Source organism: Capsicum annuum, chromosome 4 (assembly GCF_002878395.1).
Source record: "Capsicum annuum cultivar UCD-10X-F1 chromosome 4, UCD10Xv1.1, whole genome shotgun sequence".
NCBI lineage: Eukaryota > Viridiplantae > Streptophyta > Magnoliopsida > Solanales > Solanaceae > Capsicum > Capsicum annuum.
The window spans coordinates 224,479,226-224,494,818 of record NC_061114.1 but is presented as its reverse complement, the minus strand read 5'-3'; positions in this window follow the sequence as shown (position 1 = coordinate 224,494,818).

Here is a 15,593-nt window from a genome sequence, read left to right as displayed (position 1 = left end):
TCAGCCCAAATAGGATTCGATCCAATAATGTATGAGTTTGGGCTTTTGATGGTGCTAAAAAAGACATAATTGGTGAGATAGATCTTGTTTTGGTTATTGGGCCAGTTGAGTTTGTGATCACCTTTCAAGTAATAGACATGGATACTTCCTACAACCTACTTTTAGGAAGACCATGGATCCATACGGCCAGAGCCACACCTTCTACTTTGCATCAAGTAGTTAAGTTTGAGCATGACAATTAGGAAATCATTGTGCATAGAGAGGATGACCTTCTCATACATCGAGATCCTTCTGTACCCTGTATCGAAGCAAAAGAGGATTGTGAATCTTCCATTTATCAAGTCTTTGAAATTGTGACAGCTGATCAAGTTGTGGAAGGCACGCTGATTCTGGGGCCTCATCTCTCTTCTACTTCAATCATGGTGGCTAGCCAAATGCTACAAAATAGTTATGAACCGGGAAAAGAATTAGCGGTTTCGCTGCAAGGAATTATAAATATTATAGATCCATGTGGTAGCCACAACACCTTTGGCTTAGGCTTTAAGCCTACCGTAGTAGATAGAAAATGGGCGAAAGAGCAGAAGAAGAAGGCTTGAAAATTGACAAGTTTGGTTCCACATATTAGCCAATCTTTCACGAAAACTCATACGAAGAAAATCAAGACCTATTTGCTAACAAGGATGTGGATGAAATATGTCAAGGTCTCAAGGAAATATTTTATGAAGTAAACATGGTTCAAATGGGTGAAGGCCCTAGCCATACAGATGAGTAGTTCGTCGGGCCAAATATCAAGCTCACTAACTGGAAAGCCACTTCTCTCCCCACAAGGAAGGAGTCTTGGTAGTTTATTTTGTTGTTTTACTTTTCTATCTTTTCCATTTTAGATTATTCTCAGGGTTGTAATCTACTTAGTTTAGTTGCTCTACTTTGATGTTAACCCTCCTATCCTTTCCAATTTAATGAAATGAAATTTAAGTTTCCTAGTAAATTTATCTTTTCTTCCCTCTTTTATTTTTTTTTATCTTTATCTTATTTCAGTTATGTTAATACTGTCTTTGATAGCATGGTATGCACGCGGAGTTCATATTTAGATTCTAAAAAGTTGTCTAATCTCAAATCAGCAAACCAAAGTAGAGGAATACCGTGAAGACGAAGCTGATAAGGAAGTCAAAAAAAGATTGGATCAATTTGAGGATAAGCCCAAACCCAATTTAAATGAAACTGAGATAATAAATTTGGGAACTGGTAAGGAGGTTAGAGAAATAAAAATAAGTATTCATGCAGATCAGAATATCAGAAACGATATTGTTTAGATTTTGTTCGAGTATAAGGATGTTTTTGTTTGGTCTTATGATGATACCCCGGGTCTAAGCACTAATTTGGTAGTCCATAAACTTCCTACATACCCTGATTTTTCACCGGTCTAGCAAAAGCAAAGAAAGTTTAAAACTGACGTGAGCGATAAAATCAAAGAGGAAATCATGAAGCAATTGAATGTGAACGTGATCAGGGTCGCTCAGTACACCACATGGTTGGCTAATGTGGTGCCTATACCAAAGAAAGATGGTAAGATCAGAGTTTGTGTTGATTATAGGGATTTGAACAAAGCAATCCCTAAAGATAACTTTCCGCTACCCAATATTCATATCCTTGTTGATAATTGTGCCAAACATGAGATCCAATCTTTCGTGGATTGTTATGCCGGATATCACCAGATATTGATGGATGAAACAGATGTAGAAAAGACTACTTTCACCACCCCGTGGGGTAATTCTTGCTATAGGGTCATGCCATTTGGTTTAAAGAATGCGGGAGCTACGTACATGAGAGCAATGACTTCTATTTTTCATGACGTGATGCTCAAAGAAGTAGAGGTATATGTTGATAATATTATTATCAAGTCCAAGACAAAAGTCAATCATGTATATGACTTGAGGAAGTTCTTTGAAAGGTTGCGAAAGTATAATCTTAAGCTCAATCCAGCCAAGTGTGCATTTGGAGTTTCATCCGAAAAACTTTTGGGTTTCATAATTAGCCGCAGAGGCATTGAATTGGACCCCTCCAAGGTAAAATCCATTCGAGAATTGCCGCCTCCGAAGAATAAAAATGAGGTCATGAGTTTTCTTGAAAGGCTGAATTATATAAGCAGGTTCATCGCTCAGCTCAGCACTATATGTGAATCGATATTTAAGTTGCTAAAAAAGGATGTTGCTATCCAATGGATAGATGAATGTCAAGAATCATTTGATAAGATTAAAGAATATTTGGCAAAAACCTCTAGTACTCGTCCCACCAGAATCGGGTAGGCCTTTATTTCTATATCTGTCAGGGATGGACAATTCTTTTGGTTGTGTTTTAGGACAACATGATATCACAGACAAAAAGGAAAAAACAATCTATTATTTGAGCAAGAAGTTCACGAGTTATGAGGTAAAATATACTCTTTTAGAAAAGACATGTTGCGCCCTAACTTGGATTGCTCAGAAGTTGAAGCACTATCTTTCGTTCTACACAACCTACCTCATATCTCGAATGGATCCTTTAATGTATATTTTTCAAAAATCTATGCCCACAGGCAGATTGGCGAAGTAGCAGATTTTACTTACAGAATTCGACATTGTGTATGTTACTCGTACCGCTACGAAAGCACAAGCATTGGCCGATCATTTGGTAGAGAACCCAGTTGACAATTATTATGAGCCTTTGCGAACTTACTTTCCTGATAAGGAGATTAATTCAATTGACGAAGAAGTTCAGATGATATGTATGCATGGAAATTATATTTTGATGGGGCAGTCAATGTCAAAGGAGTAAGAATTGGGGCGGTTCTTGTCTCACTAACCGGGCGTCATCATCCCGCCACATCATGACTTCATTTTTTTGTACTAATAACACAACAGAATATGAATCTTGCATCATAGGGTTAAATACGACAATACATCTGGATATACGCGAGCTAGTGGTGTTGGGAAATTTTGAATTGCTCATTCGACAAATTCAAGGCGAATGGGAAACAAGAGATATCAAGCTTATTCCATACAAATAGTGCTTAGAGGACCTTAGCAAAAGGCTCAAGTCTATCGAGTTTAGATATATTCCTAAATCCCACAATGAGCTGGCTGATGCCCTGGCTACCCTAGCTTCCATGCTCCCATACCCAGGAAATATGCATATCAGCACATTAGAGATACAAATACGAGATCAATATGGTTATTGCAACATAATTGATGCAGAACCAGATAATGAACCCTGGTACTATGATATCAAATGCTTTCTAAAGTCAAAAGAATATACAATACACGCTAATGCAGATAAAAAAAAGACTATTAGGCGACTTGCTAATGGTTTCTTCTTAAGTGGGGATATTCTGTACAAACGAAACCCAGATTTGAACTTGTTGAGATGTGTTAATATTCAGGATGCTGAAAAAATCATGAATGAGGTACATTCGGGGGTATGTGGTTCGCATATGAATGACTATGTTTTAGTGAAGAAGATTATGCGGGTAGGATATTATTGGTTGACTAAGGAGCGATATTGCTTTCGCTTTGTTTGCAAGTGTCATCAGTGCAAAATTCACAGTGATTTGATTCACTCACCACCTTCAGAGTTGCATCCTATGCCTTCTCCTTGGCCATTCGTTGCTTGGGGCATGGATGTAATTGGTCCAATAGAACTAAAGGATTTTAATTGGCATCGATTCATACTGGTCGCTATTGACTATTTCTCCAAATGGTAGAAGCTGCTAATTTTAAATCAATCACGAAGAAAACAGTAGTGGATTTTGTTCATTCCAACATCATATGTCGTTTTGGTATACCAAAGTCCATTATCACAGATAATGCAACCAATCTCAATAGTCATCTAATGAAGGAGGTTTGCGAGCAATTCAAGATTGTGCATCATCATTCTACCCCTTACCATCCCAAAGCAAATGGAGCCGTTGAAGTAGCGAACAAGAATATTAAAAAGATTCTTAGAAAAATGGTCCAAGGATCTCGATAGTGGAATGAGAAATTACCGTTTGCTCTTTTAGGATATCGTACAACTATCTGTACATCGACTAGCGCAAATCCTTATTTACTAGTCTATGGGACTAAAGCTGTGATACCCGCAGAAGTCGAAATTCCCTCGCTTCGAATCATTGTTGAAGTCGAGATTGACGATACTGAATGGGTCAAGTCTAGACTTAAACAATTATCATTAATAGATGAAAAAATATTGACAGTAGTTTTCTTTGGCCAATTATACAAGCAGAGGATGGCGCGAGCTTATAATAAGAAGGTACATCCTAGAAAATTTGAGGTCGGCCAACTTGTTGTAAATTGCATCCTTCCACATCAATAAGAGGCTAAAGGTAAGTTTGCTCCAAACTGGCAAGGTCCATACATAGTTAAACAAGTATTATCAAATGGAGCTTTGCAACTTGCGGATCTGGACGAAAAAATGGCAGAAAAAGCTGTCAATGCCGATTTAAACAAAAGATATTATATTTGACACACCTGTACTTAACATTCTCAAGTTGAGATGATGAATGGCCATCATTCTACTTAACTAAACATCGTTAATTCCTTGTCAGCCCTTCGAGCTTTATTTACCTTTCCTTGCTTACCCTCTTTGGAGCTAGAAAAAAAAACACTTGGGGGTGAAAACCCATGGAGGCACCCATAAGATGATTCAAAAAAAAAAAGAGGATAGTCAAATATCTACTCCAAATTGCGTGTCATGCATTATTGAAGTTAATACACACCTCCAGATAAGCTTCCCTTCTTTGCTGTTAGAAATACCTTCTATTCAAACATAATTATTTTATTCCTTCTTTTGATTTTTCCTTATTTCATTTTTACATGCTTTGTTTTTTTATGCGTAAGTCTTGCACCAAATGCAAAATAAAGAAAAACACCCAAAATTGATCATGGCTCCTAGTGAAATTGAACAGAGATTATTAGGCGTACACCACCTTGACAAGGACAGGGAGTCAGTTAAGATAAGTGTTACGAGTGAAGCATTTGAAAATGAAGAACAGAATCATACTGAAACAAACAGAGATGCAACAGAATTTGAAAGACGAAGATTCAAGCTTGCCAACCAATTAATTGAATCAAGTGTATCAAGTTGGGGCAGAGATAAGGCAAACCTCTAAGGAATTCAAGGCCACAAACCAACTACCAATTTTAAAAATCACAATTTTTTTCTCTTTCTTGAACAGGGGCAAAGTAGTCTTGTGAAGTTTATTGGGAAAAACAAGTATAGCAAAGTTAAGTTTTCTTAAATTTTCTCTTTTGTTATACTACTATAATTCTAAGTTCATATCAACATAATAATAATAATAATAATAATAATAATAATAATAAAATCCCTCATATTCAAAACTGGGGCATTTTTTCCCTTTTTACTAAAATAATAATAATAATAATAATAAATAAAAAATTCTAATCTAATTTCGTTTTCATAGGGCGCCATTCCCTAGTTGACATCTTATCTCGTCTTCATAGGGCACTATCCCCCAGTTGACATTTTATTTCATCTTCTTAGGGAGCCATTCCCTAGTTGACATCTTAGAAAATACCATTTTCTAATTTTTCGTATCCGCCTTCATAGGGCGCCATCCCTAGTTGTCATTTTATTTCATCTTCATAGGGCGCCATCCCCTAGTTGACATCTTATCTCGTCTTCATAGGCCTCCATCCCCTAGTTGACATTTTATTTCATCTTCATAGGGTGCCATCCTCTAGTTGACATCTTAGGAAACACTATTTCCTAATTTTTCTTATCCGTCTTCATAGGGCGCCATTCCCTAGTTGAAATTTTATTTCATCTTCATAAGGCGCCATCCCCTAGTTGACATCTTAGGAAACACCATTTCCTAATTTTTCTTATCTATTCTTCATAGGGAGCTATCCCCTAGTTGACATTTTATTTCTTCTTCTTAGGGCGTCATCCCTTAGTTGACATCTTAGGAAACACCATTTCTTAATTTTTATTATCCGTCTTCATAGGGCGTCATCCCCTAGTTGACATCTTATCTCGTCTTCGTAGGGTGTCATCCCCTAGTTGACATTTTATTTCGTCTTCATAGGGCTTCATCCCCTAGTTGACATTTTATTTCGTCTTCTTAAGGCTTCATCCCCTAGTTGACATCTTAGGAAATACCATTTCCTAATTTTTCTTATTCGTCTTCATAGGGTGCCATCCCCTAGTTGACATATTATCTCGTCTTCATAGGGCGCCATCCCTGATACGGGACAAATGGCCATCTTATCTTTTGATGACATTTTTGGAGGCCAACACATAGAGGCTCAAGACTTGGTCACCTCGAGAATACAAGAACATGCATGGAGGACCTGTTTTGAGCATAACTTAAAGCAATCTCGTGTGTGAAATATTTCTTGGAGCATTTAAGGTTGCGAAATCACGGTTTTGGACCTTAATTAAGGGTATTTTGGACATTACACATGTTGTATTTACACACCATGGCCTTCCCTCTCATTAAGGGCAAAGTGGTCTTGTTATCTTTATTTGTAATATATTATAAATAGGCCCCCTTAGTCTTATTTTCACTAGATTTGAAATGATGAAGAATTGAAATACATATTTTCTCTCTTTTGAGAGTGTAACACCCTTAGTTGTAGGGCTTGAAAAAGTCATCCTTAGCATAGGGCTTGGAAAAACCAATATTGATCTTTTCTTGGAAACGGTAGATCTTTAGGTGAGTTCATTCCCTTGGTGGTAACCGTAAGAGTGTGGTTTTGATTGTTACATTCATTAGGGGTTAGTGTTGAAATACACTTGGTTCTTAATCTTGTAATAATCTTGGTCTCACTATCTATCTTTATTTTCTTGCAAATCGTGTATGTGTTGTGTAGTGGACTGTTTTGGGGTCTTTATTGAATCCAAAACTTGTATTATTGTTGTTCATCTTGTTCATCACGTTTTGTAGCTGTTTTGGTGTTAAAATATACTCGTGTATCTTGTATTCTTGTTGTTGGTAGCGAATTCGAGTGTGGTCTCCATCTTGATCCTCGAATCCTTAAGATTAGTGAAATGATTTGGTGTTTGTTTCGTGCTTACCTTGTCTTTCCCGTATCATTTGGTATCAAAGCATGGCTTGATTTTGTTCCCACAAGATCAATCTTGGGCTTGAGACCTTGAAACTAAAAAAAAAAAAAAAAACTGAAATCTGAAAATTCCAGAAACAGTCAAATCTGCCACCTTCGTGTTCTTGGCTGAAAATTGCGTTCTTGTTGTGTCTTGGCCAAGATTTGTTTGTTGTATGTCTATATCTAGTAGTGTTCTTGTTTGTTTTGTTGTTTTTAGTGTTAGTTTTCTTGTCCACTAACACTTTGAGTCTAGATCTAAACTTGAGCTTGAACTTGTTGAATTTGTAGTTGTCTTGGCCAAGTGTTGGAGATATTGTTATTGTGGATTGGAGTTGGCCGTGTAAAAAATTATTGGTGTTCTTGAAGATTATTGTTGTAGTTTTTGGTGTTGTTGTTGTTATTCTTGATGTTCATCACCACCTTCATATATTGTTGAAGATAAAGTGAATGCTAAATCCAAAAAGTTGAAGGAAAAGGGTGTATTATTTGTTAGTCTTGAAAGACCCTACAACCAACAAGGACCTATCAATCAAGTCTCAACCACTTTCCAACACTTTTCCATGATTTAAGGATCCATGTTTTAAGGAGAAGTACAAGAAAAAGTCAAGTCTTGAAAATTGAAAAAGACTCCAAGACTTATTTTCCCTCCTAAAATAAATTCCACCAATCTAAATTAATTTTTTTTGACCAAGACTTGAACATTTGAGAATAACCACTTGATAAAATCGAACTAATATGTGGCTGGCATGTCATCACTGCTACTGTTCACGCAATATTTCCGAGCTCAAAATTTTAGATTCTTAGTTTCATCTTATTGTTTTATTAGTTTCATGTCTTGATTCTAGAATTAATTAACAACTAGTAATCACCTACTTAGTTGTAGATTAATTATCGAATCCGTTTCTTCGTGTCTTCATTATTTGTGTGCTTTTCTCATTTTTAACTCGTAGTAACTTCTTTGTTTCAAGTTCGTAAGTAAATTTTATTTTTGTATCTTGAGTCGATCAAACAAGAATCTATTCCGGCCACCAAACAGAATTGACATCCTATTGACTACCGGAGTATAAGCAACTTTCAATATTTGCCGCTCCAATTGTGAGAATCACAAAGGTGAGTGAATACGAGTGTTAGTGAGAAGCTTTTACTACTAATCTTGTTTGTTCATTTTTTAGGTTTAAAAGGTGATATAAGGGGAATATGTCTTCGATAGCCGGGGATTATTGTGATTACAACATGGGAGACTATAATTGTAGTGAGGGGTTTTATGCCTATGAAGTTGAGGGAGATTGCAGAGGCTATGAAAATAGCCATGATCGAAACTTAGGCAGATTTGAAAGTTACTATTTTAAGGGAGAAAATGAGGTGAATGAAGGGCCTAGTGTTTATGGTAACTTTGGAGATGATGTAGGACCTCGTGATGGATCTTATGATGATGTTGGGGCATATGAGGAGTATTACACTTCTTACTCTGAACCTAGATTTGGTGTTAGGTGAGAGCTATGATGAGAGTATACGTGAGGAGTATGAAGATCCATATTCTCCACCTTGTAGTACTTCTTATCAAAGTCGATATAGTGTGAATGGTTATACTAGCTCTAGTGGAGGTTGTCTAATGAGAAGAAGAGGGTTTGCATCTCCAAAACCAAGGGGTACTCTTATGCCTTACAATGTTGATCCAAGAAGGAGTGTACACTCCGGAAAGGTGACCATGTGTGGGATACCGGGCTTCCTCGTTGTGTTAAATGATAGGTACTATAAAAACTACATCGTTCCATCCATGGTTGACTACTTGGGGTTCTTTCGTGAGCCTTTACTTGTTCCATACTTTTTGGACGGGTTTAAGGTTACCGAGAGGGTCAAGGTTGTCTTCTCCCAATTTGAATACCATGAGGAGGTGTGGTGTAATATTCTTCCATTGACACACGGTCATGTATGCTTAGGTGCCGATTGGTTTGCGCAACATAGAGTTCCAAACGTGCAAAATTGGTCAAATATTATAAGAGACCAATGGGGGAATCACCTCATGACTTACTTGCTGCCTAAGCCACGAAGAGAAATGCCTACCTACTCCAATCCAAATTATTATGAGAGACAAAAGATTGAGAGGAGTAAGGGAGTGCAGGGTGGTAATCCGAGAGTGGAAAAAGGAGAGGTTGTGTGGAGCAAAGTGAGAGGATTACCATCAAACCATGCTAACATTGGTTGTTCTTCTATTTCTATGGACATTTGTGTAGGTACCAACATTTCTATGGACATTTGTGTAGGTACCAACATGGAAAGCGAAGAAGAACAATGCCAAAAGGAAGTTTCTGCCCAAACTTTTGGAGGACCTTCACACTTTGACAAAGAAGAATCTACTCAAGGACTTCAAGGTAAAATGGCAAACTCTTACACTTTTGTACATGTGAATGATAATTGTGTGGCTAGTAGCCCATTGAGTGTGAGTTGTAGCTTGCCTATATGTGAGTGTATTATTTAATTGCCACTTGCTGATGATGTACATGTTGTGAGTGTGGATACACTAGTTGATCCTATTGATGACCGAATAGACTCTTCTTGTAAGATTGATTTATGTCCACCTAGTGTTGAAACCATTATGTTGAATGAAAGTACATTATCTTCTGAAATTTGTGTTGATCAACTTATGTGTGAAAATTACCCACCACTTGAGGATGTGTATGATATAATTAATGAACCTCAAGTGTGTGATAATGTTGAAAATGTTGATCAAAGTGAGAATGAACCCGAGAGCTCTTCTTGGGGTAATGTTGTGTTTGAAACATCCTAGAAATTTGATATTGATCATTTAGAGAGTGAGGAACTTACTCGTTCCAAATCTATTCATGAGGTAGATCACACTCTTTTTATGTATAATGTCTGGTTTGAAGATGATTTAAACACTCCTAATGAACCTAGTGGTGAAAATAATGGTATAGTTTGCCTTGGAAGCTATAGCTTATATGCTAACCCACTATGGTGTGACAACATTCCTCCTAAAGGGGGAGATCTCTTCTTGGAAGATGAGAACTCTTAAGGGTAAGGAATGTGTAGTTGCGCAAGCTACTTCTTCTTCTACTTTGTGTGATTTCATTGTTGAGAGTACTCATGGTGATTATTGGGAAACTAGTAGTGAGTACACACATGAGAGCACCTTAGTAGAAGTCGATTTGAGTGATACCTTTCTCTACTCTCTATTTGCTTTGGATGTTATGTATGTCATTGTAGAGAGTATGTCATTTAGTTTGGGTGTAGACCACGGGAAAGGGAAGTGTTGTCGAGACCCATGTCTATGGCCATTTTTCCCATTTGACCCTAGTGCCAAATTTAGAAATGGTGATGTTGGTGCATCAAACTTGCTGCTTGGTCTACATGACAAGCAAAGTGTCACTCTTGATGTATCCTATAACCAAATCCTTCGTATATCTTTTATTAAGTTTTTAATATTCCTTTCAAAGGATTCTTGGTTATATTGCAAATATGTGCAACCTTGGCATGTTGAGATGATTTGTTATGCTAACCCTAACCCTCATGCCATGAGGAGTTTGTATTTGTTTGTCCTCTTTTCAGTTTTGCAAGGTTTGGATTCGAGGTCGAATCCTTTTCAAGAAGGGGAAGATGATACGGGACAAATGGCCATCTTATCTTTTGATGACATTTTTGGAGGCCAACACATAGAGGCTCAAGACTTGGTCATCTCGAGAATACAAGAACATGCATGGAGGACCCGTTTTGAGCATAACTTAAAGCAATCTCGCATGTGGAAGATTGCTTGGAGCATTTAAGGTTGAGGACTCACGGTTTTGGGCCTTAATTAAGGGCATTTTGGACATTACACATGGTGCATTTACACACCATGGCCGCCCCTCTCATTAAGGGCAAAGTGGTATTTTTATCTTCATTTGTAATATATTATAAATAGGCCCCCTTAGTCTTATTTTCACTAGATTTGGAATGATGAAGAATTGAAAGACATATTTTCTCTCTTTTGAGAGTGTAACACCTTTAGTTGTAGGGCTTGGAAAAGTCATCCTTAGCATAGGGCTTGGAAAAGCCAATATTGATCTTTGCTTGGAAACAGTAGATCTTGAGGTGAGTTCATTCCCTTGGTGGTCACCGTAAGAGTGTGGTTTTGATTGTTACATTCATTAGGGTTTAGTGTTGAAATACACTTGGTTCTTAATCTTGTATTAATCTTGGTCTCACTACCTATATTTATTTTCTTGAAAATCGTGTATGTGTGGTGTAGTGGACTGTTTTGGGGTTTTCATTGAATCCAAAACTTGTATTATTGTTGTTCATCTTGCTCATCACGTTTTGTAGCTGTTTTGGTGTTAAAATATACTCTCGTATCTTGTATTCTTGTTGTTGGTAGCGAATTCGAGTGTGGTCTCCATCTTGGTCCTCGAATCCTTAAGATTAGTGGACTGATTTGGTGTTTGTTTTGTGCTTCCCTTGTCTTTCCCGTATCAATCCCTTAGTTGACAATTTATTTCATCTTCATAGGGCGCCATCCCTTAGTTGACATCTTATCTCGTCTTCATAGGGCGCCATCCCCTAGTTGACATTTTATTTCGTCTTTACAGGGCGCCATCCCCTAGTTGACATTTTAGGAAATAAACCCTCTTATTTTTCTTCTTTACATCTTCATCGGGTATGACAATCCCTAGTTGCATTTTAAGAAGCAAATATCCTAACTCTTTTTCATGCATTCATAAGGCATAACTTTCTTTGGTTGCATTACTAAGAATAGAAATCTTATTTTATTGCGTACCTAGCTTAGACTCCAATATTTTAATTTATTTGTTTTTAAATTATTTTATAATTTTTTTTAAATAATTCACAAAATTTTCCTAGTGCAAACTGGGGCAGAAAATTTTGTTCATTTTGTTTTGTTATCTTTGATGGCTTGCAGGGTTTTCTACAAAGAACAAGTCTAATGCCGAGAATAAAAATCCCGTCCCCAGTCAGAATGTAGAAGAATGATCAATTTGAAGATAGTTAGAGTCAGCTTTGCATCCGTAGTGGCTCAACATCTCAAGAGACATCTTTGTAGCTTCTGATCAGGAGAACAAGCATCCAAAGTATTCTATGAACTGTTCTTTGGTAGAGTGTCAATGACTCAATCCAAGTTTTAAGTTCAAGTCTCAAATCCTAACTTCAAGATCAAATTTTGAGATCAAAGTACCCACCAGAAGAAGGGGAGGCGATAACTGAAGATCCAAGAGGAAGATTTGAAGCAAGAGAATCAAGACAAATAGAATAGATAAGAGCTTGTATTCTTCATTTCTAGTTTCACTTTTTCTTTTTCCGATGTAATAAAGGGAGCCACGGACGGAAAACTCGACGGGACCTCAACTCGACTATCCAACTCATGCATTCATTCCTAAACCCACTTGAACTACACGTGACCTAATTCTCTTATAACCCGTGATATGTAGGATGCCCAAAATCAGGCCTCGGTCACACCTCTTTGCTACTTATTTGCATATTACTTTTGAATAAATGGTTGGGCAAAAAAAAAAATTAGTCATGTTTACTTCTTTACTTGAAAACTCTCCATGTTTTCAAGCAAAGAGGGGCATTCTGTAAACACCTAATTTTTTTACCAAACTTAAAGTTTTATGTCATTTTAGCATTTAAATGTGTTTTTAGGTGTGAGTTAGATATTTCAATTTTATCTTAGTTTTACAAAGTTTTTTTTTAAAGTTTTGGAAAAACTAAAAAAAATAGAGTCACATTTTATAAATAATTTTTATTTTATTATTTATTTATTCATTTATTTAAAAAAATGAAAAATAATTTTTTTTTCTAAATTATATTTGTTTTATTCTTTTAATTTTTAATAAATAATTTAGTGATATTAATTTTTCTTAATCATATTTCTAAAACTACCTAAACTACCCAAAAACCCACGTCCCACACTAAACCCACGTCCCACACTAATCCCACTAATTTTCCACACACTCACAAAACCTGATTTTCCCACTACAAACACACGACACAAACATGCACTATTATATAAATACATGCACCTGCATACAACAAAGGGGAAGAATTGAGATTACACAGAGAGAAAAAACAAAGAAAAGAAAACATTGAAAACCTAAGAAAAAGAAACAGAAGGAATTTGAAGCAAAAAAAAAAAATAGAAAGAGATAAGTTAGAAAGAAAAATTCTTTGGGTTAGAGCTCGACTTTGGGGTTCCCATTTCGAGTATCCGGTGAAGGCGTCCTCCTTTTTATTATAGTTATTCTACCATAGAGGTTAGTATTCTATTCTTGTTTCATATTTTTAAGTTTTGTGTAAATTTGAAGACGTGAATGTCAATCTTTATCTCAGTTTTATGGAATCTAAAGGGCTTATATGGGACCTTATAATATCCAAAATACCATGCATTTTTTGTCTATTATTACTATGTCTGGATATGTTCTTACCTGGCCTGATATTCATTATTTTTTTTCTTTCATCTTTGTTTACTTTAACTAGATCTGAGTTCATGTTAACGTCTATATCATTCTGTTAGATAATGTTTATCAAGTATTTGTGTAAATCATCGCGGGATTGGTTTATGTCTTGATATTAGTAGTCTCGTTTTTTGTAAAGAAAAAAAAAAAGAAAACCTTTCTTTGAAAACCTTCAAATGATGTGTGTTTCTATTCAAATAGTGACTTTGTTAGTTTATTTAAAGTACAATAAGGGATGTTTTATTATTTTCTTCACTTTAAACTAGTTACCTGAAGCATGTGGTCATTCCCCCTTTAGAATAAGTTTTCTTTTATCAAGTCTTCCATGTTTAGGTTGCCTTTGTTAAATGTTTAGCCAATTTATAAGAAGTATAGTTAAGAAAAGGGTAGGATTTTGGGTACAAAGAAAAGTCACTATTATAATCTTATCACGTTTTTTTTTTGTTTTGTTTGGTTAAGCTTTTCCCTCCCTCTTGCATTATTTTGTAAATCCAAAGATAAGTGGGAGTTCTCCATTTGCATGTGTTCCTGTAAATGAATTGCATTTTAAGTTATTATATTACAGGATGGTGGTACATCCTAGCAAATTTACAGTGATATATAATGCCAAAATAATTAGTTGAGATTCTAAAGTCAAGGGAATATACTATTTTAGTTGTGTATCTATGAATATGTTGTAATTAATGTCACACCCCTTTTTCGCCCCGCAGGGATCGAGGTCAAAGGGTTTTTTCAGTTAAAGTGACAGTTTTGGATAGGGATTAATTTAATTTATAGAATCGCCACTTGAAATTGAGTTATGGTGTTCCAAGTCACCTTTTTGAATCCCTAATCAAAAGGAAATGACTTTTTGTCATGGTCTGCGAAAATAAAAGACCGGGTAAGGAATTCTGTTGATCGAGGGAAAGGTGTGAGGCACCCCTCGAGTCCCGTGGTTCAAGCACGGTCGCTTTTATTGACTTATATTGACTTAAAACTATTTTGGTAGATTATGTTAAAACCTAAATTCGCTCATTTTTTATTATACTAAAACTTGTCTATTATCTTATATTAAATAAATCGGTGAAAGTTAATTAATTTTTTAAAAAATATTTATCAAAGTGCATTATTGCATCCTTGAATTTAAAATGTCTCGAAAAGATGCGTTTGCCGCATTCTTAATTGAGACGGATATTTTAAACATGACTAAAATTGGCCTAATATTAAAGACATTAATTTATTTCTTATAAACTCGTAAAAATTTATTTTTTATTTCAAAATACTACTTAAATTTCATAATAAATTGATAATATTTGATTTAAAATAATTAATTAATCAATTATTTTAAATAATTATTAAATTTTTATTAATGATGGTAAATAAAAATAGTAAAATAATAAAACTAATAAATAAAATCAACCTAAATTCATTCAAATAATGATAATCAAATATAAACGGTAACCTATTAGATAAGACATTTTAAAACCCATAAAAATAATTTTAACAAAAATCAAAACACTAATGATATTGCTATTGGTGGCCCCTTTTTATTTTAACATTCTATTCACATCTTTTGTCTCTTTGTTCCCAATAGATCAAAAGTACATCCACATATATATTAAAATAAAAAAAACACATACGCATACCTCCATATGTTCTCGCCTCTTTTCTCTTAACATTACTGCCTTTTCCCATCCCTTTAACCAACAAGAAATTCATTTGTTTTAATATACCTATAAATATAAATTATGGTTGAGATTTTTTTATTCTTTTTTATTATTTTCTTTTATGGATTTTCTGGTGTATGTGATCGGAACAATAACAGGAATAGGAAAAGGGGCGGCGCAGCACTACCTTCACCGGTCGGAAGTGTGGGAAAAGGGAGAGGGGTAAATGGCGACAGATCTATTTGGAGACAAGATGACTCGCCAGATTTGGGGGAATCGGATCTGGTTTCGGGTGGTGATTCTGGCTACGGGGAGGGGAGAAGAGACGGCAGGGATGTTCACAGGCGGTAGGTCACCGGTTTTAATGGATTTTTCGGCGATGT